Genomic DNA, 22,822 nt, shown 5'->3' with positions numbered 1-22,822 from the left:
ACAGACAAATGAAAGAAAACAAGTCTCGGGTGGATGTCTGAGTCTGCAGCTCTGTGATATCTGTAAGAAATGGATGCAATTGTGTTATCAGCCTGGAGCCAGTTTCAACCGAGAACACTGAAGCTGAGTCTGATTTCTGGTGCCATTTTAAGGTCACAACCACAGTTTCCTTCTTTACAGTTGGAACTTTGATGGAACGCAGACAAGAGCTTGTAAAAATGAAACATATGAGACGTTTATTATTTATAAGACGCTCCAGGTGACTTCTCCCCACGACAAAACATCGAAGCCCTAAAGACTCTACAGTATGAACACACTGTTATTGGAGTCCCCATTCTGGTAAACACATCACAACCACGTGGAGGGTTTCAACAATCCGTGAACGTGCTATCTCAGAGCGCAGAGAGGGTGTAAGTGATTATGAAGAAAGATTTTGCATCAGATTTGTTGGTACAGAAAAGGCCTGATCTTCACAAAGAAGCTAAATGTAAAGCCTGTCTTACATGTTCAGTTTGCAAGGGCGGCAGCAGCACATTATACGATTGTTTTAGTCTTTGGTGTCTTTATCTCTGCCTCACTCTTACTACCTGCTTTAGGCATCTGAGGAAATCTCTCTCTCCCTTCATGCCACACATTTATGGCAAGATATTAAAAATGAATCCACAGTAGGTGGTTTATGTTTTCCTGTGCACCCGGATCTAGCTGGTAAAGCGGATCATAAACATCACAGAAAAGTCCCCAGAAAGCAGTCAGAAGTTATTACCTCCTTCTCTGGGCTCAGACGTAGGAGGCGCAGAGCATCAAAAAGGATTTTTATAACATACAGCTTGTGTCACCAGTTCTGATTGACTGAGGCACATTTAAAAACCCGTAAAATGCCCGGACACAAAATTGTGACTAGGTGATCCCATAGACGAAATATTTATGGCAGCTGGTATAGTATTTTCGAATTTTATCACTACATTGAAAGTAGATCTAAGATCTAAGTAAGGGTAGAACCACTCAGTGTCACTCTGCTGTGAAGTTAGGCAATTTTCCTTTCCTGTCACACTGTATGTGTTGACGTGGTAACAACGCAGCAGTAGGAATTTGATTAAATACCATGGGTGTGGGTGATAAGTGGAAAACAACTGCTGCCTGAAAAGTAAAATGCAAAAACCGATTATAACCAGCGGTTCACGATGTGTACAATTTGCAGTTAATGAGCCCAAACATGCAAAACAACTGATGGTGTTTAGAAAATCTATTCTCCATCAGAAAATTTCTCATTCCATTCCAGTTTTTTTTAGAACTCTTAACTTGGCACTGCTTCTTTCCGAGAACCCGGCTCTGCTCGCCAGTGCAGCGCTGCAGAGATATTGATCGATGGTGGACCATGTCTGGCTCCTGCCTTAGGGATCTGTGCAGACAGATGGAAAGGAGGATGGCGTGGGACACTGGGATGACAGAGATTGCTAGTGGTGGGCTTGAAGCTGCAGTGCTATTGATTGACACAGGAGATCGAGTCCTCCGAAGCAGAGCTGAAACCGAGACAAAGAGAAAAGGCACACTGTGCTCTAAAACCATCCCCGAGTGGGACCGGTAGCCACCTGGATCCTTGATCCCTAGGTGGTGTGTGTAGATTGTATTTAGTTCTATAATAATTGTGGTAGTCTTACTGGAGACGGACAGTGCTTCAGGAAACAGTAAGAATTACTACTAATTACATATATGTCCAGCATATTACAGTGTTGCCTTCACTGGAGAAATCTGTTCGGTGTCCGTGTTTGACACGAAGCTTCTAATTACATTAAATAGAAGCTAAAGTGTGTTTTGTCATGCAAGTACACATTGGTATTTCCCGGTTGTGGTTCCTCTTGTCCGAGCCATGTAACAAAACCTGACCAACAACGTAATGCAGAAGCCCATCAGGAAATCAAAAGAAAGTAAAAACAGAACAGAAGTAATAACAGGGAAGGAACTGTTATACTGTTGCATTTGCTGTAAGCAATTCTGGGCGACGGTGTCAGATAAATGTAACATGTAAATGTGATTGCCTCTTTTGGGAGTGTCAGCTGAACACAAACAGCACGAGTCTCAAGTCACTCAAGAGTAATTCAAACATCATTTAACTGTAATCTACAGAGCTCAGAGCAGCACTCACTATTTGTCGGTTTAAGAGGTGTAGCTTCATTCTGACTAGGCAACTCATACACCCCGATAACACATTTCTAATTGTTTGTTGCATCTGTGTAGGATCTAAATAAATGTGGCGCATTGTATAAAGTCTATCGTTACATTAGACATTTGTGTTTGATTGTTGAATAATTAATCACCAAGTAAAACCAGAAATTTGAAAAACCGACTGTCCTGCTGTAAAATAAAATTGATGGCAAAAATAGTGGTGCAACAGCCGCCATTTTGGTGCTGTCAGAAATGGGATCTGCCATTTTCTGGCAATGTGTTCCTACATGAAAGTGCTCTTTTAAAAGAAATGCTCCTGCTGGTCCTAAGAAAAGCTGGAAACAAACCTCTCTCTATATATATATATATTTCAAGTTTCTTGTGTTTATAGGTTGATTAAACTAGCGCAACAGTTCCTCGTGTTTTTACTGACACCTGTTCTGGATTTTCAGGTACAGCATTGTTCTTCGCGTGTGCTTGAAACAAGAAAGGAAGGGGAAGGTATTCAAATAATACAAAAGAGCAAAGCTTCTGTGTAGAACTGATAACGTGCAAACACAGCTGAGAAGACCTCAGTCCAACCTCTTTATAACACAACTTAAAATGCAATAAAAATAAGGGTTAGAACAAAGTGCCCCCCTATTTATGAACTTATTTAAATCAGTTTTTAATATTGTCTATTGCTGGAATTAGTATAAACTCAGTGTACAAACCTGAAACTCATGTTATTCAGATCAATAAAATGCTTTCAGTCGTTTATGATATGTTTAATGTTAAGGGGCACTTGACATGTATAAGGGACACTGCAGATACACTGGGCTGTTTCAAAAGGCCGCAGGGTCAAAGTTGAACAAGTAGACTATATATATATATCTAGATATATATATCTATATCTATATATATATATATATCTATATCTATATATATATATATCTATATATCTATATATATATATATATATATATATATATATATATATATATATATATATATATATAGATATATATAGATATATATATAGATATAGATAGATATATATATATATATATATATATATATACACACACACACACACACACACCTGGTGATTCACCATTTCTTCCTAAGCCTTAAGTAGAAAAACACCCAACATCTAAAGCAGACAAGTCTCTTCATTTTAATTCGGCAGCAGCTGCAAGGAAAAGACGCCGAGACAAGATCACGATTCCTTTGAAAGTGCACAAACCGATGCTGTCAAATGACAGCATTTGAAGTCTCTTGTCTTAACAGCGTGTATCTGAGACTGGAATCACGGCTGTGTGTGTGTACTGCGAGGGAGGATTAATGGCAGGAACCTGTGATGAAGTGGAAGATAGAGCCGGCTGTCACAACAGGGACCTAAGAGTAGTTTGAAATGACAGAGAGGACTAAAACGTCCACCCTGTGTGATCTGTGACTTCCCTCAGAGTCCATTTTGGTTTGTGCAATATATTGCAGCTTATCTTACATATGGGAATGAGTTCCTACTTAAAATGGCTGCCATGCCATGAGAGAGGATGGCAGACAGTGCTGTAAGGACCAGAAACAGCTTGACAGATTAAAAAAAAAAAACAGAAGTGTAAACAAAAAGAGATGAAAGTCTGGTAGTGAGGTTTCATATTAGCATATGGTGTATCGTCAAGTTCAGCTAAGAACGAAAAACAAACTTTGGCATAAAATTAATGCAGTCATTGGTATTTCACAAGGCATCCTGAAAACCAAGTCTGACTTTGTAAGTAGGAGGCAGAGGAAAACCAAGAGAGAAAATGGACTTCATAATAAACTGAAGGTTTATTCATTGATATTCTACCAACAAACTGCAACCATGAGTTTACATCCTTGTGCCCTTGTGACCGGTCTCGAAAACTTTGCCACAATCTCAGAACAGTGCTGTTAATCCAGAAGATGCTATCTATTTGTACACCTGATTCATGAAAGTCTAAACTGACCCAGTGTCCTGAAATATGCCAATTACCTGTCATCGCAGTATAAATCATCTAAATAAGATCCATTAAAGGTGTGCATGCACAAACAGCACAACAGGCATCTGAAAAAGCCCAGCTCATTGGTTTAACTGAGCACATGGACGAGAAGGTTAACTTTAGATGAAAGGGTTCATCTTGCATTGTTCTGTACACATGACATCTGTTGCACATCTGTACTGTTTCCCCCTATTAAAGGTATTTAGCCCATTGAGGTGAATCTGGGATTTGGGCTATAAACTATAAACTTTTGATGTGATGATGATGATGATGATTTTGACATACCTACAATGTGTAAAAATCAAAGACAGCCTGTTTGTTAAATGATCCAGTGGCACAAAAACTGCTACAAAAGAATGTGAAACTCCAATATGGCCGCCAGAGGTTACACTTTGTTATCTAAAAACCCTCAAACATTCAACATTAAACAAAGACAACACAGAACAGCTGGTGACATGACACACACTGTGTTTCTGCAAGACAGACACAATACTGGTCATTGTGTGGGTGCAGACTGTTTTCTGTAAACCAGGGAGTGAGCAGACATTGTGGTATGACAGGGAATGAGAACAGTTTGTACTGTAGGACTAAGACTAGAAATCAGGCCAGAGGTGTCATGGAAAAACTGTGATTGGTCAGGATTTAGGGAAAGTATGTGGAAATACTGAAAACTAGGCTGAACAAGCTTTTCAAAATGGTTCCAAGAAACAAGTAAACTTGAGAATGATCACATTTCCTAGCAAATTATCATATGTTGAGATTTGCCATAAATAAAATTACGGCTTTTACAATTTACTGCAAAGCATTACTGACATGAGTAATTTGCATTTTTTGCAATATTGTTTGACCGGATGAAATTAAAGTGCAGGGTGTAGTTTTCAGATGTCACGATCGTACAAGAGAGGAAATGATTGTACAAACACCAGGATTATTACAGTTGTCAACAGGTTTTCTGTGCATATGTTTCTAATGGTAAAGACACACATAACAATTAGTTGCATTTCTCAAGTGTAGCCCCTCACCCAGCTGGAAAGCAGCGTTGAACAATGAATACGTTATGAAAAAGAACACATAATCGTTGAAATGCTGCAGCCACACTAGCCACTAATTTGCATCCGCATGAACCAGCTGCAGTTCATTGTTTGGTGGTATTTTCTATTTTCAGAACCAATACATCAGAGCTGAGATAAATTATAAGATATTTGTGTGAAATATTAAGCACAAAATAACTCCTTATTAGTACACATTATGACATACTCTACATTCTATGTGCTCAGCATACAGAGTGGATGCTCTGATAAACTGTAACCACAAACCTAATTTATAATGTTTGCAGCTCTCCACATTCGAAAGCTCTCCTAGCATTTTGGCACTTCAGCTTGTGTTTGCTGCCCTTGTCTGAAAACAAGAGACAATATTAATAGTTGAGCATTATAAATTGCTTTGGCAGATTCACTTGTATGGAAACACCGGGGTGTTTTGACTAGGCTTCGCAGCTGCCGTAATTGAGAGGCTTCAGAGTGCCTTTAATAGATTGAGTGGACTGCAGTGCATTGGACGATTTGGAAGACGGGGGGGCAGGTTGCCAGAGTGATAACATTCAGAGGTTTGGCAGCGTCTACAGCGGCACTCAAAGGAAAAGGCAGCGAGCGGCTCCATGCATCCATTATATACGTACTTGCTTCAACAGCCACTGATTTGTTATTGTGACAGGGTGGGTGTTAAATGGCTAATTTTTCAGAGCGGGTACGGTTCACGTTGAGGTCATCGGTGAGTTGTACATTGTTAACATTAAGGTTTTCAGCAGATTTATTTTTCTCTTGCTGAACCTGTACCAAGCAATGGATCAAATAACAGCATATGATGTGAAAGGTGCTACAAATTCTTGGAGAATCATTAGAGGATTTTGTTTTTTCCCCCTCTGGCGTTGCTGGAGACCCAACCAGAGCCACAGTAAACAGAGAAGGTGAATTGGTCTTACATTCATGTTAAATTCATGCTATTGTTTATTGCTTTGGGTTGGTGTTATTCTGATATCTATAATATAAAATAAGCACAGGTTTTAGTTCCAAGATCACATGATTTCAAAGATATGCAAGAACCCTGACCTGAAGAACCTTTAATCAACACGCTAAAGTATCCTGATTTAAAACTGTTGACCTGCTACGTCTTAATTTTTCGACCATTAAATTCCTGTGTGTACGTGTTCATGGGATTTCCACATCTTTGTGAGTCAGAGTGTTTATAGGAAGTTGTTATCTGTGCATGCAAGTTGATTCACCTCTGAACGCAGTGAAACTGAAGCATCTCATCACTCTCTGTTGCTATGACAGGCTGAGCAACCAACCATAACAAATGTCATCTCACTGTAGGGCTGTGAGAGCTTAGCTGAAGGTGTCACATCTATTTGTCTGCTCAGTCTCTGAGTGTGTGTGTGTGTGTGTGTGTGTGTGTGTGTGTGTGTGTGTGTGTGTGTGTGTGTGAACATGTGACAAGGAGCCATTTTCAACTTTATCTCCCTTTATGTCCCAGTACTTTTTTTGTTCCTTTCAGCTTATCCTGTGAGTTCAGGGTCCCCACAGCAAGTTTTCTTTTCCCGCACACTTTTTACGCCAGACGCCCTTCCTGACACAACCCTCCCCAATTTCTACCGGGCTTGGTACCGGCACTGCGCGGCCGGAGATGGGAGTGGGCCGTTGGAGGTGTAGTGTCTTGCACGGGGACACTTCGGCACGTGATCGGGGGGAACACGGCACGAACCTCCGACCCTGTGGTCGGTGGGCGGCCACTCTACCAACTGAGTCACGTCCCCACATTCGGGGAAAAACAACAATCAAATAAATAGTCACTCCACCAAATGGCAATATTAAATAATTTAGCAGGCCCTCATTATCCACACTGAGACCTTTAACATGGAATTTGATATTGTGCTATAGTAAATGTTAAAATTGCATTAGCACAAAAGCATTTTCCCTGGACTGAGCCTTGAGCAAAGGTATCTCCTGGGGGTCTAGGGCCCCATGTGGCTGCTGCATTGCATGGTTAGCATTCCAACCTAAAGTATGTCGAATATCAAATATACCTGGCAAAATTAATTTAAATTTAACACTTGATGCAAATTTGTCGATTTTGACAAATAAACCGGGTGTTTAAGTACAAAGCATTGACCAACAGCTGATCTGATGAAGCCTTAACTCATCTGCCATCAACGATAGTGATAAATTGTAAAAACATTTCTTAAGGCCTACGACTTATGGTACCTATTGCAACCACTACCGTAACTGCATATCTGCATAAAATCTAGCTGCTGAGCTCCAGTTGAATCTGGCAACAAATGGGCAACTTTCTTTAGCCCAGATGTTTGCAGATGTATATGTACACACCCCTTCAGTCTGAGAGAAGATTCAAGACACAGCTTTCCACAAGGACAAAAAAAAAAAAAACAAAACAGCAGAAGCGTCCTCCAAGTGCTAAATTTCCCCTACCAGAGTAAATGAACATGCTTTTCCCTCTGGAGGTTGGGTTCCATTCCAGTAGGAGTTTAGCTGATTGTAAGCCCCAAACATCCGTTTCTGCTTTCTTAAATCAGGAAGTGAAGACTTATGTACTTTTGACCTTATTCGATCAGAAAAACAAAAACCCAACTCTGAGCTCTGCCAACACTAGAATGAGGACCAATGAGCTCTGGTGGGTTGTGCTCTGTCCATCAGAACATTGAACCCTTAATGTTTGCTAGCCCGCTGATTCAAAGTTATCCTATTAGAAGACTACCGTTGTTTTCCCATATCTGGATGAGTTTGTAATGAGTGGGTTGAAAAACTAAGACCATATTTAATTCGCAAGGGACCAGAAATAGCTTATTTCTGGTATTTGGGGCCAGAATGAAGCATTAAACAAATGCCGGAGCAATTTTTCCATGTCTTCCACGTCTTCATGCATTTTATAGCACCCTTTATAAAGACAAATATAACAATACATAAAAGCCTTCAATGCGTTGCTTTGGGACTATGACAGTCATATTTGATTACCAATGAAAAATTTAATTGTGTATCAGCTTAATCTTTTTCAAATATTTTGAGATCATTTTAACTGGCTTTATCTTTGTTTAGCATGGCGTGATAAAGCATTAGCTTGCAACTAACAAATGCAAAGATAAAAGTGGTGGTTTCCTGTTGCGTAATGTGGCCTCAGGCAAACGCTTCCAGCTTCGAGCAGCATCTTTTTTTTTTCCTTTTTGAGGAAACCAACATATAAACATTTGGTGACATTTTCATGCCGCTGCTGTGTGGCAGATGTGGGGCAGACCATATCTGAGCGGCCCTTTAAGGCCCTGTCAGCCAGACATCATAAAAAGATGGAGCTAGTGGAACATCTGTGCCATACACTGACCTTTAAGTGAAACATGACTGCAAAGAATGTAAAATCGGAAGACAGTCCGTTAGGCTTCAGCTTCTGGCTGCCTAGTAACAGCCATCCTTGGTAGTCAAAGGACTTGTTAGATACTACTGGGTGAGAAGTGATCAGACTTGAGTTCATAAATGTGACGTTAGAGTTAAAAAAAACCCATCACTGGTCTTGATCGGGACACCAATGCCAGGGTTGTTTGTTATTTGTCCCCCCGTCACATATTGAAGTGTCCTTTGAAGACACTGAAGCACACATGCTGTCAGTGAGTGCAAAGCAGAGTAGAGCGTGCTGGGAACCGGTAAGACAGAAAAGTCCACTTTACCACTGGACTCACTGTCACACTGCCACAGCTTACTGGGCCCACTGAACAGAATGGAGCTATTGGTAATGTTGTTAGTGGTTTCTGTAGCAGGACAAGCACAATTTCAAAAGGCCTGTTTTTTTAGCCAAGAAAATGCTAAAAAACACATTTTATGATACATATCGTCACACAAAACAACGTGAACTAGTTGTGACTATTAGTGTGCTACTTTTTTTTTTATTGCATACAGTAATGTATGTGTATTTATGATAAATGTAGGCAATCACAATTTACTGGCCATTATGGAATCAAATAAGGGTGAAGGGAGTGATTTTGTATTTTTTGTTAACGCTGCATAATGTATAGATTATTAATGTTTTGATTTTAATGGGTGTGTGTCTGTCTGCGAATTGGGAAACAAGTGGTTTTCCCCCTTTCAGATTTGATGATAAAATATGACTTATTGCTCCCGGAAGTCACCATACGCTGCTCGCTGCACACAACTTATGTACTATGCACATGGCTACTGGAGAATATGTACCAAAAGCCAAAACAGGTCACGCTTCTTCTTTTCCCTGCTCAATTGTGTTTAGTAAAGGTTTCTAAACTCGTCTCTCAGCACTTCCGAACGCTGACCCATGCGCCTCAGCATGCGTGGCACCACAGAGTGCACTGGGTTGGTGCAGCTGTCGCCGTCCCAGCATGCTCTCTGCCCGGTGGTGCATGGAGCTGGGATCAAAAACGCTGAGTGCCATTTGCAACAGCATTTCTAAATGCTGCCTGGCGATATGAAACAGGTTTTGAACACCAAATGGCAGGCTTAAAGAGATGGACCATGACCTGTCCTTAAAGTAATACATCAGTTCTCTCTTCTCCTATTAGCAAAGACTGGTATATAAAACATTCAGCTGGCAGCTTTGACATGTGTAGCTTTTATTAACAATGTTGACAGTAGGTCACATCAGCTGCCGCTAATTAACATTTATTCTATAAGTAACCTGAAGACAAGCTAAAATTAAACTTAGCTGTCGCTGGCTCAGCCAGATATTTTATTAGGGTAAAAGGAGCAACCTTTTGAATTTAATGAATATTAACAGCTTAATAAGTTTGAATCAGGACATTTATATGGAATAAGTCACTTGAGGAAAATAATGAGGCAAGTTTGGAAGGTCTGTAAATGTGTAACATGTAGAAGATCAGACCATAATTGGGGTTTTGGACTGGGGACTGGATATTCCTAGATTTGTCTAGGAACAAAACAAACTATGTTGCAATTGTGGGATTTGATTTTCCTCACGAAGAAATACCTTATGATGTAATTATGGCTAACGATGTTGTTCTCAAAAGGAAATGTTCTGTTTCAAGTGAACATGCTCCACTTTCTATTCCCAGAGAGCCATGGTTTCCTCATAGGATTAGAGTCTCAGGAGGACTCTGCAGCTTTTTTCGGAGAAAAGATTTGGTAACATGAACATAAGTTTAATTTTCATAAAGAGGTAAAAACATGTTTAAGTGATTTTAAATAAGCGGCTTTCCTGCTTTAGAATTTAGATGCCAATAATTATACATCCCTTCCACTATATCTATCTATCTATCTATCTATCTATCTATGTCTATATATATCTATATATAGATATATATACACATACACACACACAAACACAAACACACAAAGATAGATATCTATAGATATATATTAAAAGCAAGTACTTGCTTTTAAAAGCAAAGCTGTTTCATCAGGATTCATGACAACCCGCACAGTAAAGACATTCAAGAGCTTTGGAAATCACATGAACCAATCGGGCAAAAGAGCATTTTGACGTGATGGTTTAGCAGGTTCCTCTTCAGCAGATTAAAATCCATTTGTTTGAAGCGTTCAGTTTGTTTTTGAGGAAGAATGAGCCTCAGAGCCATCATCTATAAATATTGTAGCTATTTGATTTGTCATTTAACTCCACTGGTCTTGAGGGTTTTCTCTGCAGGCATATATTGGCATATATTTTTCCATTTGAGTGACAGCAATGATGTCCTGCTTTGTGAAAAGTAATACAGGTTCAGCTTTATTGCCATTTCTGCATTTGTTTGACACACACAAGATTAAGTAATTACTCGTGGACTAGGGATGTCCTGAGAGCAATACTAGTATTGGGTCCGATATTGTGCTCGTGTACTCATACTGGAAAAACTTCTCCATTACTGCATTGCTGCAACGCAGTAACCTCACATTGGTAGAGCTAGAACAATGTCTGTGGTTTGGAGGTGTTTTAGGATAAGTTGACTGCAAGCTCTGCTTTGTTCAAGCCTTGTTGCTTTCAGTCTCATATTTATCAAAATTATGTCAAACATGTTTATTATTTATGACTGACATTGGCAACAACTGAGGGATAAGAACTTTACCTGAAGTTTGCTTTGTTTTTGTTTCTTCTGTAGACTCTACAGTCTGTGCTGTGGTTGCCTCTCTCCAGGATCTAACCCCAAATCTAGAATTATTTCATCTTTTGTTTTTTACCTTTTTGTTCTTTTCATACATAAAACACTGTTCTTTATATTTGTTTTGGCAGAACATGCAAAATTTCCTTTCCTGCAGTATTGGCGGATTTGTCTACCTCAAAAAAGTCCAGTGTCTGCTCCTTCTGGACCGTCAGAGACTAAAAATTGCGGCCGTTGGTTGAAACTCTCGTTAGTTAGTTGTTAACTGTTGAGCCTTTCAAGCTCTTAGTCGGTACTCAGTATCAGCAAGTGCTCAAATGAAAGTACCTGTATTTGTAGTCTGGGACAAAGTCTTATCAGGACAACTCTATCATGGACTTCATCTGCAATGCAAAACACACTTACTCCCAGCACAGTCCTCAGGGTAAAAGCACCCACTTAAGATGATATCATGCCATTATCTTTGATTATCAGCACCACAATAAGTCAGTAAGTCCGTGTTCCACATGCTATTAGGCTTTGTACTATAATACACTATAATGTGCCCCAATGTTGTTTGGTTCAGGTACAAAATTGAGAAGATTGGGGTTAGAGAAGGATAGAAGTTTGGGTTAAAATTGGTGTCTCTCATTTCAAACTCATGTGCTTTGTCACAGGACACTGCACGCAAGACACTGGACCCCAACAACCAGTTGCATAGCAGCTCCCCCATCAGTGCGTGTGTGTGTGTGTGTGATTGTGAGTTCAAATGGATGAATAAGAAGCAGCTATGAGTGTCAATAGATCGCTATATAAGTTCAGACCATTTACCATTTTTGAATTACATCACCAACTGCCACTCTTGCTCCTGACATATTCACTATAGTCACGTAATGTTACCAATTTATCATGTCTCAATGATAATAGTGGTAGTAGATGACCCACTGAACCATGGCTGTGGGTGTGGTAGACTCACCACTGAATGGCTTGACAACATTTGAATCAGCTGGTACAAGTAGGAAATCTTACATCTTAATAGATGCAAAGCAGCAAAGAGGCTTTATTAACCAAATTCAACTGCATTTATTTCTTTGTAATATGTAACTTTTTGGGACAAGTCTGCTGATGACAAAAACCCAGATTCCAATGTTTTCTTTCAATCCCTATGCTGCTGGATTTCCTTTTAAAGGCACATGCTTAACTAATCCTTGAGTTCAAGTTCTCTCAAAGCCATAGTGCTGCCTCTTTGACTTCTCTACCGATGTTAAGGCTGTTGATGGACTAAACTACGGTCATTCGTTTGCTGCATTTTGAATGGCATCGGCTAAAAGCCTCAAATACAGAGGGTGAGGCAGAGTTGTCCAGGCCAAGGCCAAGCTTCTATTAGTAATTTCACTAGACTCTCTCATTTGTTCTGCTTTTTTTTCCATCCAGCTACATTTTTGTTAGATGGTGCCTCTCCTCACTTAAAGAAGACGGCATTCCCACATTGTCACCAAACGAAGATCAAAACTAGGAATAGTAGTCCATCTCTGCCAACGCTGTAGGGCTCTGAGCTCCAACCCTTTTTTGTCTGATGACCTAATGCTCAGGAATCTTTGGCCGACTAAACAGCACACAACAGCATATTTTGGGGGACTATTTTACCTGCGTATTAATACCCAAATTGATTCACTCCCCGACCAAAGGATCGGCCAACTTGTAAAAACTGACACATATGTCATCATCAAGGGAAACAGTGACTATAGTTGCTGTTTATTCGTTTTTCAGACAGCATCTCTTCATTATAACTTTACAATATTATAATTTTAAAAAGTTATATATTTAGCTTTTGGAAACCTTTAGGTTTTATTCGTTCATTCAGTTCATTAAAAACCGACCCCTAGCATCCTGCTTTGGGACGCCTGGTGAATATACTGTACATAATAACATAGCAACAAACAATATTTGGTTCAGCCACTTGTAAGTCAAGTTGAAAAGAGAATAATTTGCACATATAAGGTTTAAATAAATAACAAATTTGAACTTGAACAGTCAGCAAAATTGCTGGACATGTGACACATGTAGAAGTGTCATCAACAATCATCATCATCATCTTGTGAACAAATCACTCCCTTGTCTATATATAAAAGGAGTCTCATGATTTGAAGGGAGTGTAATATGATCATGCTGATAGAGACTAATGTATGATTTATAGTATTAGTTTGTTGGAGGAGTTACTGAACAACTATTCTTGGATTGACAATGGAGCTGAGACTGTCTGAACTACACTGATGCAGTAATCTCCACCCATCTGGATGCACAGGCAGTTAAGAAACACACACCAAATATGGACTGACCCTGGGTTTGTTTTGATGAAGAGGAGAGGCAGGGAAAAGAAAAAATAACTTCTGTTTCTTGCCTAGAAAAAGTCCTTGACACACAGTTATGGGCTGGATCATTTCAGCTGAAACTTGATATTCAAGAACACAAAGTCTGTGAAGTGTTTTCAGTCCACTAACACGAGGCCACAGATCACACAATGCACCATAATTAGTACCAGAAAGAGAGAAATGAAACTCTTTCGCACATATAGCATCTAGTGGAGCATACTCTACATTTTCTCATAACAAGTGATGAATCGTGGAGCAGCCTGAAAGTGTTAGCTTTCAATAAATTTACATTTGGGAGCTATGTTCATAAATAAATTGTGATCAGAACATCAAATCATAACAACAATTTTTTTTTTTTTTTTTTACACTATTTTTTTAAAAATAGGTTATAATTGTGGAGGCCTGTTGTCACTTAGACATTAATGTCTTTTTCCATCCATCTGTTATCAAGACCCTCTTATCCTGCTCAGGGTCACTAGGGGCTGGAGCCCATTCCAGCTGCTAATGGGTGAAAGGCGAAGCACAGGTCTTCAAGACAAGTCTATCTTAGGGCCAAGACAGATGGACATAGACAGACAACCATTCACACTCCCATTTACACCCACTGGAGATTTAGAGGCACCAATTAACCTAACACGTGTCTGTGGGAGGAAACCCATGCAAGCACACACATGCAAACTCCACGCAGGCTGCAGCCGCCAAGTAGAGTCAAACCACTTCACCAATCAGGCAGCACCATGGTGAAGTGGTTTGACATCTATATTTTGCATCTCAGTTGTCCTCCAAATCACAACCACTACCTGCTTTATCGGAGAAAAAAAAAAAGTTTAAACCCGATTTGTGTAGATCTGCAGACATTAGTAACTGTGCTGACATTTTGCAACAGGGGGCCCTTCTTGTTTTCTTTATGGCAACCTTGAAACTGATGGATGTCTGTGTGTTAGAGTGTAGCTGTGGGCTGGTCAGAGGTCAAATATTTCTCATTAGTAAAACCATATACATGTAAATATGTTGTGTTGACGTGCTTTTGTATGCAAGTGTGTTTCTGCGTGTGTGTTTGTGTGTATGTGTCAGTACATGTCTCAGTGCTGCCTTTTGTCGCCTGTTGCGGAGACACAGACTGACAAACTGAGGACGTCAAACTGCATGCGGTATTTGGAGGCAATTCACCTCCTTTCCCAACACATACCTTCGTATTTTCATAGCTCTGAGAACCCTTACTGGAATTATGCATTTTTCTAGACCCTTATTCTCATAACTTTAGTAACCAAAGCTAAAAGGCAAAAATGTAACTATTTTTAACTTTAAGCATTTTAAAGAAAACTGAACAAAATGACCTCAGACTTCATTTCCTCATTCTTAAGGTCTGCAAATTAAATTGGCTCTTGTAAAGATAGTAAATACAACACCACACACAAACACCAGGATGACGGCAACACTTGCAAGTGTTAATTTGCACTCCAGATAATTTACATGCTTTTAACATTTACACAACTGGCTCAACATGAACAGACAAGGTATAGATCAATTTGAACTAGGGTGTCTCAAAAACACAAAGATACATTTGGGTGACAGATTCAGCTTGTTTACTTTGCAGGGTGTAACAAAAAGGGAGCATTTTTCTGCACTGCTTCGCACGGCACTAATTACACATTAACAATCGATAACCCCTCACCCTGTCGAGTGAAGCCAGTAATTTATAACCTATTACGGTGCCATACTCAGATCCCTCTGCAAACATCAGCACACTCATAGTTAAAATATTTTAGAAGGTGAGATCATAGTATTTCTTTGTCTTCCCCGAATTCTAGCCACAGTCACAGTCCAACTGTACTACTCGGGTTTGCAGACGCCGATGCTTTTGTTTTAAACCGGACAATGGTTTTCAACCCCCTTTTAGCTCGCAGTTTTGATTTTTCAGTGCATTTCCTGTATAGTCTAGTCTCAGTGCACGTCCCATTTCCAGCAAAAAGCGGCTGACTTCGATTCATCAGGCGGACATTTTCAGAGGGTGTTTCAGAGTTCTTCCATCCCTTAATAACCACAACTACATCCTAAATGGCTTAACAGTAAATCATGACACAAATCTAAATTTCATAACCTTTCAGCACAACATTATCAGGTCTTAGAAGCTAGAAAACTCTTTGTGCAATAAGTGAAGCTGAGGCAACTGGCAGATGAGTCTATAAACAATTAAGCCCTAAGCATAGTCCTCTTTGAGGACAAAGTCATAACCACTAACCAGTTACAGACAGAATCACTCATGATGACTGACATTAAAAGACACTAACAGAAGATCTTTTGTATAGTGAAACTCGAAGTATAATTTGCTTGGTTAGATACAAGAACCGCCAAAGTTTGACCGATTAGTCTTCAGCAGATCAAAACACTTATGTTTTAAATTTATTAAAAAAAAAAAGCACGCACAAGCTTGCAAGTCTAGGATTACTATAAAACATACCTGTCAAATGTCTTACACTGAGCATTGACTGAAATTCCCACAGATGATTTAATGGTGATGCTAGAAAGATTAAACAAATTATGCTTCAGTCCATTACAGATGAACTTGGAAACCTCTGAGTTCTATTTTTTGTATATATTGCGTTTAAGGCTTTGGCAGGTTGACAAAAAGCTCTTATATCAGGCCACCCAGGAAATGGATCTCTGCCAAACAGCAGTCCATTATTGTATTAAATCAACAGAGTGGACGGCTGTAAACTTGGCTGTAGCTGAACCGAGAGGTTGTCTATACCTATGTTAACGCTCAGCAAGGGAACACACACGTGCTGAAAGAGACCACAAATCAAAGTGTACAAAGTGAACTACATCGTGTAAAGGTGGGTTGTGAAAGGTTCACTGCTGGAATTGAACACGGAAGAAAAAAGTAGGATATCGTTTTTTTTTTCCTTCAACAAACAGCAAACGGTAAAGTGGATTAAGTTTACCAGGGAAAGCTGAGCGACAAATGACACTTGATGCTTTGAATTTTGAATTTGCCATATTTTTTGCCAATTTTGAAGTCAATGTTAGTTTTCTAATGGGGTGTGAATCCGTCTTTATCGAATGATTCGATACCACGATTAGTCACAAAAATGATTCAGCTACATTTGTAATGGCCTCATACAGTACAATTCAGTTCAGCTCATATCAATTATATATGGTGTTTACATTTTGCATTAATGGAATATGAAGTACATTCATTCACACTTAACTATAGCATTTGTAGTACTTGTATTTGGTTTTACTCATGAACAATTTGAAGGGAAAGTTATTTGACGGCTTTAGTTCATTTTCAGATGCAGTCTTATTGCAAAGTAAAAATCCGCTCATGTGATGGACGATTGCATTGATTTATTTTGATTAAGGATCAGCTGTAAGTATATAAAGCAGTTTAAACGAGCCCCACATTAACAGGTGCAACACTCATATTTAAACATCAATGCATAATAATAAATACCCAATATCATATCATTCTGAACTGACTTTTCTACAATACTTTTACTTTTAGAAGCCTATTAAAGTATAACTGTATGGTAATACTATTTTTCTACGCGGTGGTAACTCAATATCTTCACTTAAATATCTGAGCACATCTCCAACTTCTAGTTGCCAATTGCCTAATTATTTGTGAATCGGCTGTTAGGATGAACACTTTCTCCTGAATGTCAGACATATTATGATATGTGAGCTGCAGTTTGTGTGTGGGTGTAAACTCTTCGAACAGACTCTAACCCTTCCCGTTCAGAGGAAACTTATTTATTTATTTCTTGCCAGTAAACAGCTATATATTGGCTGCAATGCAGTATTAATTTTAGAATCACGTCTGCCATGCTGGTGATGCAACTTATACATAGTGCATGCACACGTAAACTAGTGCGTATGTTTCCACATATACGTACAGCGTGTTTTAAGTGCTTTTTTTACATAACTGCTAATTTAATATACTTTTAATATACATGCCTCAGGAACATATATTCTTACATTAAATGGACCAGGTTTTAAACAGAGCCCACTGAGATGCATGGAAATTGTGCAGCCAAGCGTGTTAAAGCGTAAAACACTGAAGCGTTTCTCATCAGCTGTGGGGTTCATCTCATCGTCCTGGCAGACTATCAATGTTCACTCGGAGCTGCTTTGTCACATCATGTTTTCGTCATTGCGCTGTTGCTCACAGTTTAAAAAGACTTTCCAGCCATCCAGTGTTAAAGAGAAGCAATTGAGAGCCGATGAAAAACACTCTGAAAATCGTCTCACACTTAGAGTTTAAAGTGCACCGTTATAAAAACACATTACATTATTTACATTTTATTGTTTTCATATTTTGCCACACTTAATCACGTAGATAAGAGAGTGTTTGTGACGCTTTGTGACTATTTGGAGTTGATATCATACCAAAATGATCGCATTTATGTCACCATTTGTGTGGTCGTCCTTTTATCCTTCTATCCCACCATCCTGTTAGGGGTCACGAGAGCCAATTCCAGCAGGGTCCACCCCAGACAGGATGCCAGTCTATCTCAGGGCCAGGACAGAGAGGCAGACACAGACAACCATTCACACCTACAAACAATTCAGAGTCACCAATTAACCGACATGCTCAGAGGAAACGCATGCAAACGTGGGGAGAACATGCAAATCTGGTGTGGGGCAGCAGCGCTACCCCCTCTGCCACTGTGCTGCCTATTAGACATTTCTTACTGAAAATAGTTTATTACTGAATAGGTTTTTAAAATTTGTTAGATGAAAAAGACCCAAAAAATAATTTAGATGGCAAAAGTCCTGTTTGATAGTATTGTAATGTAATTTGAGTTAAAACTGAATTCTCAAGAACTTATACTGAATGTGACTGACTTTTGAAACCAAATTTAGCCCAGCTTTTAACTAGGTGTCGCTCACCAAATCAATGCTCGTGGAGAGTGTTAAACAACAGTAGTACGAATATTAGATCAACGAAATAATATGGCTCATTCAGAAAGTATTCACGGGACTCATACTAGAGCGGCCACCCAGGCAAACGTAGCAATCGAGAGAGAAGGGCCTTAGTCAGCGTGGTGACCAAGAACCCGATGGTGACTCTGAAAGAGCTCCAGCGTTTCTCTGTGGAGAGAGGAGAACCTTCCAGAAGAACAACCCTCTCTGCAACACTCCACCAATCAGGCCTGTGTGGGAGAGTGACCAGACAGAAACCACTCCTCAGTAAAAGGCACACGACAGCCCACCTGAAGTCAGTCACTGTCAGACCACGAGAAACAAATGTGTCTGGTCTTATGAAACAAAGATTGAAGTCTTTGGCCTGAAAACCAAGTGTCATGTCTGGAGGAAACCGCACCGCTCACCATCCCTACAGTAAAGCATTCATCCTTGATGAAAACCTGAAAATCAGTGCCCCCGGACCTCAGACTGGGGCACACAGCCAAAGTAGTGGCTACGGCTCCTTGAGTGGCCCAGCCAGAGCCCAGACTTGAACCCGATTAAAGAGATCTGAAAATGGCTGTGCACCGACACTCCCCATCCAACCCAAAATACTGAATTTAATCATTACTTAAAAAAGTCTGTAAATACTTTCTGGACCATCCTCTCGATTGACTGAGCCTCCTGCTGTTACTCAACACATTTTCCTGTGTTGATATTAAGTAATGACTTTACAATATTAAATGTGGTTAAACAAGCCCCTAGTTACGCCAGTTGTGAAATATAGTGTTACAGTATTGATTTTTAAAAGTATGGAATATAAAATATGTTTTGCTTGACTATGAGTGGGCTGTAGAAGTACATATAAATAGAATGATATATGAATTTGTGGCATTCCTTGCCTCCATTTGTCTAAGGTGAAGCATAAAAGGTAAAGGCTTATGAGCTGTGTTGACTTTGACATGTTTGCTCTGAAAGGAAGAACTTCTGCGTCATGATTTTAAGTTACATATTTGCCATTGTAGTTCACTGTTATTCTAAAAGTTCCCCTGTGTCTTATCTTTGTAGTATGTTGACAAAATGAAACAGACCTGGCAATAATACCTATTGCTGCACAACAAGAAACTCATAGCAACCTGTGTTTCTGCAAAGTAAAACCCTTTAGGATAAAATCAAGGTAAACTTGGATTCAAATTCTTTCTGAATCTGGTTTGCAACAGAGCAGTGGGAACAAAATCCTTATGGCTTGTTCCTAGATGTTAGATTTATTCTAAGAGGCTGCAGACAAAATACAAGGAAGAACAATTTCATATAATTCCACAGCAAATTTCTTACTCTACTGACTGTACTCTGCATTATGTGCCAAAACAAAACTCTTGATGTGAAACTTTAAGACAACAAAGGTTTCATCCCACTCCATTTCTTTTCCAGACTGACTATGGACACTATACAAAGTGCTTCTAAGCTGCAGCTGCTGTGGTGCTGCAACATCTATCAGGGATGTGTTGTAAACTTAACTATTAAACCATTAATGTCTAATTGAACATGTTCTGATGTAGGACAGATGAGGGAAATTAATGCACGCTACCTAACACGATTTCCCCCCAAATTGTGGATTTTATTTATAGACTCATAAATGTTAGATTAAAGTGTGGGGCTGCTGCAAACACAGAATGAGACCCATGCATTTGCTCTGTCCAGGTTTTGTGTACTCCACTGCTTTTTCTACAGAGATAAATTTGGGAGGGTTTAGTCGGCAGTTTCTGTTCCTCATCAGCTATTTAAAATGTCAAGGACCCTACGTTTTATTTGGAAATAGTGTAAGCATCAGCAAAATAGGAGCAAGTTACACTTACTCTTAGATTTAAAGAAAACATCCCATTTACAATATGCTGCAGGACAAACTATTTGTCCTATTGATACCTTTCCTATATTGATAACGTCCTTTTTTCATGCTGTGCAGTTTGACTTTTCTGCGATATAATTACTTAAATAAAAACTAAGTTATGATCAGACAACATTTAATTACAGCCAGGCCAGTAATTAGATTTACCTATTGACACAGAAGTAAACTAATCACTAGACACAGCTAATACAATTTGAATCGCATCAAAAGGTTGCAACAGCAATTAGACCTAAAATTAAATTTGCATGAGGTCCCAGAAGACCTGCTGGGCAGTGAGTTCAGGCCCCATCAAACAGCTTCTCACTGGGATCGAGACAGAAACTCAAGTCTTGTGAATCATTTACCTCCCTGTATATGCGTTACGAGAATAAAATCCACCGCACACTATTCGGTTGAGAACTTGATTAGTCTACCAGGTTCTGAAATGGTGGCGTGTATTTACTGCAACATCATGAAACAGAATAAATATGCTAGTGTTTAAAATCCTGTTTGTCGATGGGAAAACAAACTAGACGTAGCTTCTCTCAGGCTAGCTGGTCAGACATAGCTATCTGTTTGAGGCTGCCAGCAGGTTTGGGACCACATTAACACCAAACAGGCCTTGGGGTTCAATGGCGAGCTGCTGCTTTTGTCCCTGGCCTCCCTGAGTCTGTTATCTGTCTGAGAAAACAGAGCGGAGCCAGCAAATGGATCTGACGAGTCTCATCACTCACATTAACCACAGCGGGGGGTGGGGGGTGGGGGGGGGGGTGTTACTGTGTCTACAAGCAACCTAAGAGGAGTGGGGGGGTGTAGTGGTGTGTTAATGTATCAGTGGCATTCAGCACCTCTATAGTTAACATGCTTTGCTAAGAGGTCAGCGCTAAAACGTTTTTAGGATTTTGTTATGTTTTCACTCCAGATGAAAATAAGGCTTTGCTCCTGACAAATTGTGTTGGCTAGAAACAATCTTTGATGGATAAACAGTGATTGGAATTGTAAAAACAGACCTAATCTAGTTATATAAACTAATACTGTACTTTATCCATGACCTGTTATTGGCTGACAAATGTCTGTAGTCCAGTGACTTGGGTATATTTTGTGGAAGTCATGATTGTTTCCCTTGTTTCAGTCTTTTCTCCATTTTACAAAAGGAACAAGGTCAGAGGTTTCATTCCATTTCACAATAATCCAAATAGAAGGACAAAAAATTAGTGGTCGCTGAAAGGAAAAATGAAATTTTCAAATTATAACAAACAGAAAGTGAACTAAATATTTTCTTTCAATCCCCTGATAGTTCACATGCTTTCTCACTGACCTCAAAATGATGTTTGATGCCAATTGTTATTACTAAAACGATCTTTTAAAAATGCAGTTCGACAAACATAATAACTTTTAAACTACTCATTCCAAGGTCATAAATATACTTTCCTGCGACTTTCGAAATGAAATAGCCAAGCTTCCAGTTTTGCAGACATGGAGGTCATGTGAGCATCTGAGTAGGGCAGGATTTACGAAGACTGAAATGCCACTGAATCCATAGAGATGGACATAATCGGTTTCACTTCTTGGTTTTGTTTTGTCTGCTGTTGGTTTCCTCTCCAGCCAACTACGAGCTTTGAGGGATATTGTATTCAGTAATAAATGTCTCGGTGAAAAGTGTCTCTAAGCACCACGCTGGCTTTCGGCTCTGCTGAGTGTGTCCACAGACTCGTAAGCAGCAGCTGAACTCACAGCGTGTCCCTGTGGTTGCTTCGTGCTGATCAATAGCCATTTCTATCTCCGAAGGCTTCTCAAGCTCTGACAATTTGAGGATTGATCCTCTGAACACCACTGAATGTGTGTGTGTGTGTGTGTGTGTGTGTGTGTGTGTGTGTGTGTGTGTGTGTGTGTGTGTGTGTGTGTTTATTCATGCATTTTAGTGGCATGTTAGTGCACATGACTGTCTGTGTGTGTGTGTGTGTGTGTGTATGTGTGTGTTCAGCCTGAGTGGGCAGTTCGTGTTTACTGTGGGTAATCAGACTGTTCTCTTGGACAAAATAAGGACTTTGTAGCATAAATAGGATAATCTGAACTAAAGGTTCTTCCAAGTGATGTCATCTGGAGGCATTTTTTAGCTAGAAGAGGAGAGATATTTTAATATAGGGAAGTCATTTATTCCATGTTCTAATTAATTGCTGGTCAGTAAAACAGGCAACGTGGAGGACAGAAATGTAGGGTTTTAAGGGAAACACTCATATATCTGCGGCACAACCTGATTCTCCCGCTGAGGCTGACTGAGAGAGAAGAAATTAGCTTATCACACCGGGAGACGGCTATAGAGTAAAAATGTTTGCTGTTGGACAGCGGTGGCTGTAGCTGCTGGTCCTGCTGC

At 39.7% G+C, this 22,822-nt stretch overlaps 1 protein-coding gene across 1 annotated transcript in view; it reads left to right on the top strand.

The window, feature by feature from the left end:
• Positions 1–22,822, top strand: part of basp1 (brain abundant, membrane attached signal protein 1) — a 41,852-nt gene that overhangs the window by 8,518 nt on the left and 10,512 nt on the right. The gene's annotated exons all lie outside the window — the stretch shown is intronic.

Source organism: Channa argus, chromosome 14, assembly GCF_033026475.1.
Source record: "Channa argus isolate prfri chromosome 14, Channa argus male v1.0, whole genome shotgun sequence".
Lineage (NCBI taxonomy): Eukaryota > Metazoa > Chordata > Actinopteri > Anabantiformes > Channidae > Channa > Channa argus.
This window is presented reverse-complemented; position numbering and strand designations above follow the sequence as displayed.